Raw genomic sequence first — 9,948 nt, 5'->3', positions numbered from 1 at the left:
TTCGAAGGATGGTATTTCTTGATGGACATATATGTATTCGAGATTCTTATGTGATTTATATGATTTCATGATATATGACGATGATACTAACCCTACTCCATGATGATGATTTTATAAGATGTGTTTGTATTGAGTGCCTGTCTTCATGAAAGGGACGATGCCTTATCACTCATCGCAAGCATGATAAGGTGTTGCAAATCTCTTTCACTTGCCTTCTACAATGATGTTGTATATACATATGTGTGTGTTATTTTGTATTTATCAGTGGATGTAGGATTGCAGGTACCGGCCATCAACTCCACCTGGTCTCACTGGTCTGAAGGTGTCCTAATCCCAATGGCAGTTGTTGGAGATGACTTGGTTTTCCCTCACCTACTCATGGTCTAGTATGTTCACCTTGTCAGTCTTGTCGGGTGTAAGTGTTGTACAGTCTTGAGTCGGTATCTCATCCTATCTTTGTTCGGATGGTTGTGTGTGTATGATTTATCATGGATTAGATTAATTCTCCTATGGTTGGATAATATTTATTTAATTAATTAATTAATATTTGGTAATAGTTATTAAAGTTATAACTAATCAATTAATTAATGGATATTTGATTTATTACTATTGAATTTATTAATTAATTATTTTTATTTTGGATTGAATTGACTATTATTTATTAATTGATTTATTGGCTATTGTATTATTTAATTATTTTTATCCTTTTGATTTTATTTATTGGTGATTGATTTATTTTAATTTACTCTAGATATAGTTGTTAAGTTTATTTTGATTAATTAATAATTAAAAAAGTATAAAGCCTATTTCTATTTCTACACTCTTAAAAATTAATAATATTATTATTTTGCTTTTACTATGTATGGGAGGTGTAAAAATAAAATAGTTAATTTTACCTAGCCTCTTAATTGATTAGGTGAATTTGGAATAATAGGTAAGAAATATAATAAAATATTCTTACCTTGGAACTATACAAGATAGGTAAGAAATACTAATTTTTGGATTATTTTGATTGGTTGGGATTTTTGCATAGTTTGCTTTGTATTTTCTATTTATTTGAAATTTCTGGATGGCTACCAGGTTACCAGTTGGTAGGATTTTTGATTGAATCTTTGATATTTTGGCTTGGATCTTGGTTTGCATTTGGATTTTGGAAGCTTGGATTGTGGAAGCTCTTCTTCAGTTTTCATCCTTGGATTTGCGATCTCTAGGTTGGAGCTCTTCCATTTTTAGATTTTCTGAAATTTAGTCTTCTCTATGTCTTCCTGTGAAAATAATTTACTTGTGATTGTTGAATGGATGGGGAAAAGAAAGACATTATAGCCTAAATCCTTTGGAATTAAATGAATGAAATGGGGAAATTGTAGATTGCTCCTTATGTTTGAGTGATATTCTTAGTTATTTTGTCTGTGTAAGTGATTGGTAGATAAATGCATATATGTATTTACTTTTTCTGTGTGTTTGTAGAATTTTCATACTGTTATTGAATGTTCATTTGGGTATTGTACTCCTTGTGAACTCTTGGTTGTAATAGGGGCTATTTTTCTATGTCTTGAGTGCTTCTGTGACTATGTAGGAGTTGATGAAGCTCTCTGTAACTCTCTATGGTATATTTTAGTCTATCATATCAACCTAGAAATGCCACCCTACAAACCAGGAATGCCACTATGCATACCATGAGAGCTAAGTTGCTCCGGAAGGCCTAGAAAGGTCAATTTTAGTGTTGTAAAGTCCTAGTATGGATTGTGTGAGTTCCCAGAGGCATGTGAAATATGTGTTGATAGATTTTGATTGGGTCATGATGTTCCATGATGTTTCATGATGTATTTTGAGCTCTGATAACGGGGATTATGCCCTACCATTGAGGAGTTTCCTTATACAGAAGTTGCTCCAGCAAGGGGTTCTTGCCTTGTTGTTTGAGGATTGCTTCTATCACTCCAGTGGAATGTTTTATACCTCATTGTTGATTATTTGAAGAAGACATGTCGAGGGTGTTTTGTGATGGCCCTTGGTTGATTGGAAAATTTGTGCTGGCTCTGCAAAAATGGTCACCTTTGATGGATCTAAATGAATCTTTTTTTGTCCAAGCTCCAGGCAGGGTCAAACTCTCAGGTCTCCCACTAGAGTTCTGGGTTGAATATGTTTTCAAAGGAATCACTAGTTCCTTTGGGGAGCTCTTATCTATGGATCCTATCACACTGGATAGAAGAAGACTCACCTTTGAAAGGATTTGTGTGGGAGTCATGCAAGGAACAAATATGCCTTTATCTATTAAGATTAACTCTAGATTGGGGAAGTGGGTCAAGACCAAAAAAAGGACCAAGGCCGACATGGAATTTATCCCCTCACCTCCTGGAAGAAGATCAACAAGCCATCTTAGAGATCAAGAGACTAGCAAGAATATAGCAGATGGAACTCAAATGACCATCCTTGAGGTATGTTCCATAAAAGGAAAATGAAATTTATTTCATGGAATATTTGTGGATTGAATAGTCTACATAAATAGGATGCTCTAAGAAATTTTGTTAGAGAACATAAACCAGATATTGTTCTTATCCAAGAAACCAAATTGACAAAAGAGAAAGTTGAGAAGATTAAGTGTTTTAAGGATGGTGGGGTATTAGGAGGTAGCTCTGATGGTACTTTTGGGGGTATTGTCATGTTTTGGAATCTTAGGCAAGTCACAGGGGTGCCTATTAAGCAAGATAATAACATGGCTTTTATAAGGTTTCATCATTTAGGGAATGGTACCTCATGGCTCCTAACTAATATTTATGCTCCTAATAATAGACTAGGTAGATGCAAATTTTGGAAGAAGCTAGAGGATATCAGATCTCCTCTTAAGGAAGAATGGTGACTGGTGGTGGGAGACTTCAATACCCCTCTCTATGACAATGAGAAGTTTGGGGTCATCCCGTCTCAATTAGATAGTAGAATGGACCTGTTGAACTTTATTAATAACCGAGGTCTACATGATATTGATCTTCAAGGGGCCAATTATACCTGGACTAACTAAAGGGCGAGGGTGATCTTATTCAAGTCAGATTAGGTAGGGCCCTTATCTCAAATGACTGGTTTAGCCATTATCAGAGATCCCTTTCGGCTATTTCATGGATTGGTTCAAACTACTTTCCTGTGGTTTTTGTGGCAGAGAAGATAAGCGGAAAAGGAAATTTCCCTTTTAGATTTGAAAGGATGTAGCTGGGTCATCCTAACCTTGAGATGGCCATTCAGGATTGGTGGTCGATTGATGTCAAAGGTACTGTTATGTATAGAATGGTGCAAAAATTAAGGCATGCGAAGGATAATATTAAGAAATAGAATAAGGAAGTTTTTGGGGATTTATTCACTGCTAAGTCCAAAACCCATCTAGAACTAAAGGAAATCTAGGAAAAAATCCAAGCCAGTGGATATACCGAGGTTTCTATCAGAGAGAAAAATGAAGTGCTGGTAAAGTATCATGAGATCATCAGAAGGGAAGAAGAATTTTGGAAACAATCATCCTGGTCTCTTTGGCTTAAAGCTGGGGATAGAAATACCGGATTATTCCATATGACTACTCTAAAACATAAGGTTGCTAATAGGATTTCTAAATTGAGGATTGGTGGATCTAAAACAAGGATGATAAGATTAGGAATGAAGGCAGGAAATTTTTCAACTATCTTCTCTCTGCGGATGGCAGGCTGGATGATCATTCCTAGAGGACCCTCTTAGAGATCATTCCTTCCCTCATTAATAAAGATCAAGACAATGTCTTGGTTGCCATTCCTTTTGAAGGGGAAGTTAAGAAAGCGGTGTTCTCCTTTGATGGCAATAAAGCCCTAGGACCTGATGGGTTCCTGTTGTTCTTCTTTCAAACCTTTTGGAGTATTATCAAAAGGATCTGGTTAAGGGAGTGCAAGAAGTTTTTGGGACTAGGTTTATCTTAAAGGAACTCAATGCCACCTTTCTGGTTTTGATTCCCAAATGTCCAGAGGCTGACTTGATGGATCAATTCAGACCAATCAATTTGTGTAATTCCTTCTATATGATTATCTTGAAGGTGGTTACTAGCAGATTTCTCATGATTCTTCCTTCCATCCCCAACATAGTGGCTTTGTGCTTGGAAGACAAATCCTAGACTCTATCATCACTATTCATGAAAATATTCACTCGCTAGTGGAATCAAAGAAATAGGGCTTCTTGATGAAATTGGATTTTTCTAAGGCCTATGATCGGGTGGATTGGGGGTTTTTGGACAAGGTTCTTAGAGCTTTTAGTTTTTGTGAAAATTTTATTCAGCTGGTTGGCCAACTCATTTTGACCCCTTCATTTTTTGTTATCGTGAATGGAGTGCCCTCTCCTTTCTTTAAATCTTCTAGGGGCATCATGCAGGGGGAACCCATCTCCCCTATTCTCTTCATTATCTTGGTTGAATGTATGGGTAGAAATATAAGCAGACTTGTTTCTCAGGGTGTTTTGTTGGGAGTTTCTCCCTCTTCTGGATTCAAGGCCTATTCTCACCAACAATTTTTTGATGATACCATTTTAATGGGTACTTCATTGATCAGAGAAGCAACTAACATGACGAACCTTCTCAATACTTATAGTGCTACTTCGGGTCAATCAATTAAATAGGATAAAAGCTCTTTTTTCTTCTTCAACACTTTGGAGGTTAGAAAAACCAGTTTGGCCCGTATCCTAGGATGTTAAGTTGGCCAACCTCTTTCTATTTACTTGGGTTTCCGCTTGGATATGAAACTTACAGAGGTTTTCTGGAATAGTCTTGTTCATAGATTCAACAAGAACCTGGCTAGGTGGAAAGGGAACCTTCTTAGCCAAGTAGGTAAAATCCATCTCTCGAAATCTTCTCTCCAAAGTCTTTCAGTTTACGCCTTAAGTCTCTTCAAAATACCTAGAAAATTTGCAGATGCAATTGAGAAAATTCATAAAGCTTTCCTATGGTTCGGGGTTGAGGAGAAGAAGAGAGTTACCCTCATTGCCTGGGATAAAATTTGCAAACCGAAGAAGTTGGGGGGATTGGCCTGAGAAACATTAAAACCTTGAATAAAACCCTCCTAGCCAAACAAATATGGAGAATCTATCAGGGGACAAGTGAATAGAATAAAATTTGGAAGGCTAAATACTTATGTCTGAATACTACCATGGAAGATTTCCTTGGCTCAGATCAGATCCAGATTGGCACTACCATATGGAAAAATGTTACTCATGCAAAAGGAATTGTGAGTCTGGGCAAAGTGTGGGCCATTGGTAATGGTAGAAGGGTCGATTTCTAGGATGATGCCTGGATTGGAGGTGCCCCTCTCAATGTTCATTGTGTTCCTCAAGTGATCATCCAAGCCTGCAAGAAGAAGTTTGGTGTCAAAGTTGCTGACTACTGGAGAGATCAGAAGTGGGTGGACCTGAGCACTTTTGATCCCAAATTAAAGCATGTTAATATGAAAATCAACCAGGATTTCATTAATCGAAGAAGGGAGGACCACCTGGTGTGGGGAGGTTCCCCTCCAGGAAATTATTCAGTGGCTTCTGCTATCCTTATGTTGGCTCAGTCTCAAGACTCTATCCCCTATTGGACCAAAGCTTGGTGTACAGGTTTGACTCCTAAAATAAAAAAATTTTTAATGGATTCTTCTACAAAATAAAATCCTAACCACAAATAACTTGAGAAAGAGGGGATTCCACATCTCCAACAGATGCTACTTATTCCTTAATGATGAAGAATCTGTGAACCATATTTTTATTCATTGTCCTTTTGTCCAACCTATCTGGTCGATGCTTTTTCAGTTATGGGGTTTAAATTGGGTGTTTCCTAAGGAGATTCAAGACTATTTCAGGAGCTGGTCTTGTAGAACAAAAAATACAACTATAAGGAAACTGTGGTATTTTTATTTTTCATATATCCTATGGGTTATTTGGAAAGAAACGAATAACTAAATTTACAGGAAGGCCATTAACTCCCGTGAAGTGGTGTGGGCTAAGATAAAACGCAAACTTGTTGAGAATGTGATAGCTATTGGATCTCATTATTGCAATAGTAAGGAAGAGTATGAAGTTTTAAGGAGTTGGAATATCCCAACCTCTATGAACAACATTACTAACTAAATCAATAGAAGGATGTGATGCTAGAATTCTCCTCCTAATGGTTGGATTAAGTCTAACTTTGACGGGGTTGCTAAAGGGAACCCAGGGCCAGCTGGCTATGGTGGAGTTATCCGGAATAGTGCTGACTTTTGCATGGGGGCGGTTGCCTTCCCCTTGGGGAACCAAACTAATCACTTGGCTGAAGCCATGGGCACCCTCCAAGCCATAAAACTAGCACATCAACAAGAAGCCAAAAATATATGGCTGGAGGGAGACTCTAATAATATAATCAATTGCTTCCTTGGTAAGCAACAACCGTCATGGATGATTAAAAGTATTATTGACACGACCAAGGAGTTGCTTGAGGGATTCGACCAATATTACATTTGTCATGATTATAGAGAGTCCAACAAGAGTGATGATTGGGCTGCCAACGAGGTAGTGCAGAGTGGACAGATAAAGATTTGGTATGGAGAGGGGGAGCTTCCTCAAGTGGCACGTGACATTTTAAATTATGAGAGATATCATTAAAAACAAGGTAGGATTTGATATCATTTCTCGATATGGTAGGGGTGGTCATGGCATCATGAAACAATTTTGTAATCTACCGAGAAGGAGGTACACCATTAATTGCCATAGCATCTCGCACGCTTTGTGGGTTCTTCTTTCCATTTGGAGAGGAAGCTTGAGAAATATCTATTTGCTTCTAGAGGCTTCTTCTTTGTTTCTTAGAAAAAGAAAGTTTGTAGAGAAGAGCATTATTTTCTGGAATTTTACATTCTATTAATACTGATAAGAAGATGGGGGGAAATCAAAAGCACACAGAGGCTACAAAAATAGATAAATTGTGGTACTGTACCCAAGTTTGGGCCATGATGCAAGTGGCAAAAATGTCCGATTACATGGAAAGAATGCAAGAAAGAAGACCTGAAATCACTAGAATTTTCAAAATTGGGTGGAAAAAGGGCACCCTGACCATTGGCAATAGGAAAGTTTAAGGTTAATGAGACCATGATCATAGAGGCGATTGGTCTGTTGATGGATGGAATCAAATTCTGTAGGGACCAGAAGCTGTCGAAAGTTGTTGTGAATAAATTCCCGAAGGACGAGGTGGAGAAAGCAAAACTGGTCAAGGGAAGCCACACATACTACTCCCCTAAGGTAATCAAGATGATCTGGTGATGTATTTTATTTGCTGTCATGGAATTCATAACTTTATATGGTATATATACCAGAGTTTATAGTTACCATTTTGTTATTCTTAATCATTTTCGGCACAAGGAGAAAATATCCCTCCCCTACTACCTATTCTGTGCCCTAAATGTGGGGATTATGGATAATCCCAAGACTAACCCTGCATTACACGAGGGTCTTATGGTGGTCCTATACAACCATATCAAGAACACCACTATTCAACAGGCTATATCTGAGGTATCGGAGTTAGATGATGATTTGGGTAATTCGGATGATGAATATTATGAAGGATATGACATAGAGGTAGATGTCAAGGTGGGCCCCCATACCACCGGTTCAAGCAAGTGTAAAAGGAAAACCAGCCAAGAGGATCAGGGTAAAGGGTTGATCAATCAGAAAAAGTAGGGGAGGACGATGACAGTTGGTACAAGGAACAAGAGGAGAGTAAAGATGACATGGAAACGGACAACAAGGAGGTTCAAATTATCTCAAGCTAGAAGAAAAAGGGGAAGATGCTGAGAGGTGAGGAGTTGGAAGCCAAGACCGACTGTGCAACCTTATTCCTGCTCCCATGCTACTAAAATGGGAGCCTTTGAACAAAGGTGTTGCAGTTGTGACTGTCATAGTAGACAGGCATGCCAAAATGTGAAAGCTTAGTCAAGGCAAATATATTGTTTGACATAATGCCTCATAGACACGTATTCTCAGGGATTGTAATTATTATAGGATTTGCACCCCTAGATTTGTAAACTTTCAAGCAAATATACTTGTTAACTTTGTAAAACCAAATTCCACAACCCTAATAGACATCCTTCCTCCCATGTCATCCGCACCCAAGAAAAAGAATATAAGACCCTCTGTTGAAAATTACTTTTCACTGTTCACTGTGTAAGAGATTGAATTGGGTATTAAGAAGTTGGGTTTTGGTAAAACTAAAGATTTAGATGAGCTTCAAGAAGAATATCTCAAGTGGGGCATGAATGTTCTTGCTCCTCATATTACAAAAATATTGAATAACATCATCCTCCATGGGTTTCCTATAGATTGGACAACAAGTCTTGTTGTACCTCTTTTCAAAAGTGGTGATGTTAATAACCCTTCCAATTATAGGACCATAATGATCAATCCTTTGTTTGCTAAACTCTTTGGAAGCATGATAGAAAATAGAATCAGCAAATGGGCGGAAGAAAATCATAAATGTGCAAAGGGTCAAGCTAGTTTTAGACCTAAGCTTTCCATAGTTGACCATGGTATTACTTTGAGACAAATCATTGAAAAAGCTTGGGAGAAGAAGGAAGAAGTCTTGTGTTGCTTTGTTGATTTCAAGAAGTCTTTTGACACGGCCCCTAGAGATAAGCTTTGGCATAGGATGTAAGAACTTGGTATTCTGGTTCATCTTAGAGCTATTGTTCATAGGCTTTTTGAAGAGGTTAAAGTGAAAATCAGAACTTCAGATGAGATTTCAAACAATTTTAGAAGTGAGATTGGGGTCAAACAAGGGCTCTTTATCCTACTTTGTTTGGCTTATACATTGACAAGTTTGAAGAATGGTTGAACATTTAGAATGACAAAGGTATTCAACTAGGTGAATTTGTGATAAGGTTGCTTCTTTATGCGAATGACCTCATTTTGATTGCCAAATCTTCCCTTGGTTTCCAAGAGCATTTATTTGCCCTTTGAGCGCTTTTGCAATATGATGGGAATGCAAGTTAACATTTGCAAGACGAAAGTCATGGTTTTTTCAAGTAGAAGGAAACAAAAGCAGCATAAGTTTGACTTTGAAGGCGACATTCTTGAAGAAGTTATAGATTACAAATACCTTGGGATTGATTTTAACAATCTTAGTTGGGAAGGTTGCAGGAAGAAAAGAACTTTAGGAGGTTGAAAGACATTGTATGCTCTCTAAAATAAGTGCAGGGAGGCAGAGCTATGAGACTGGAGTACCATCCAAACCATTTTTGGGATTTTGGTATTGCTGGTTGTTCTTTATGGATGTGAAATTTGGGCCAGCAATACCTATGTCTCTCAATGGAAGCAAATAGAGAGAATTCAAAATCATTTAATCATAAGCAAGCTCAAAATTAAAAGTATAATTCCTTATGATCTACTGTTAAGTGAAGTGGGAGCTGCCCATATTGAAGCAATTACTATGGTGCATCTCATTAGCTATTTAAAAAGAACCAAGTAATTGGGAGGAGGTAGATGGCCTAAGGTTGTTGTCAATGACTTATTGTGCAAAAGGAAGAAGACATGGATGCAACAAAACATCGAATGGCTGAAAAAATGGAACATGTATTTGAGTGTGTGTCCCACAAACAACAAGGAGATAAAGGTCCTCATTATAGATGAGTTCTACAAAAAAATCTGGGGTATTGGGTTAGGAAGAAAGAAACGGTACTATATCAATGAGTTCAACCCCACTTATGATCATCTTCAAAAAGTCTATATAGGGGCTAATATATCTTGGAGAGATAAAATCCTCATTGCTTAGCTTAGAACCAACTCTCACCAAGTTCTATGTGAGACCGAGCAGTGGAAAAGGCCAAAAGAGACTTGGGAAGAAAGAGTTCACCTGTTTTGCAACACCGGGAGGGTGGAAACTTAAAAACATTTTATTTTGGAGTGTGAAGCACTTAAAGATAGCAGGGATAAGTTTGTCAATATCTTAGCTGA

This window comes from Cryptomeria japonica, chromosome 3 (genome assembly GCF_030272615.1).
Source record: "Cryptomeria japonica chromosome 3, Sugi_1.0, whole genome shotgun sequence".
Classification (NCBI taxonomy): Eukaryota; Viridiplantae; Streptophyta; class Pinopsida; order Cupressales; family Cupressaceae; genus Cryptomeria; species Cryptomeria japonica.
The sequence above is the reverse complement of the archived record's forward strand: the minus strand, read 5'-3'. Positions refer to the sequence as shown.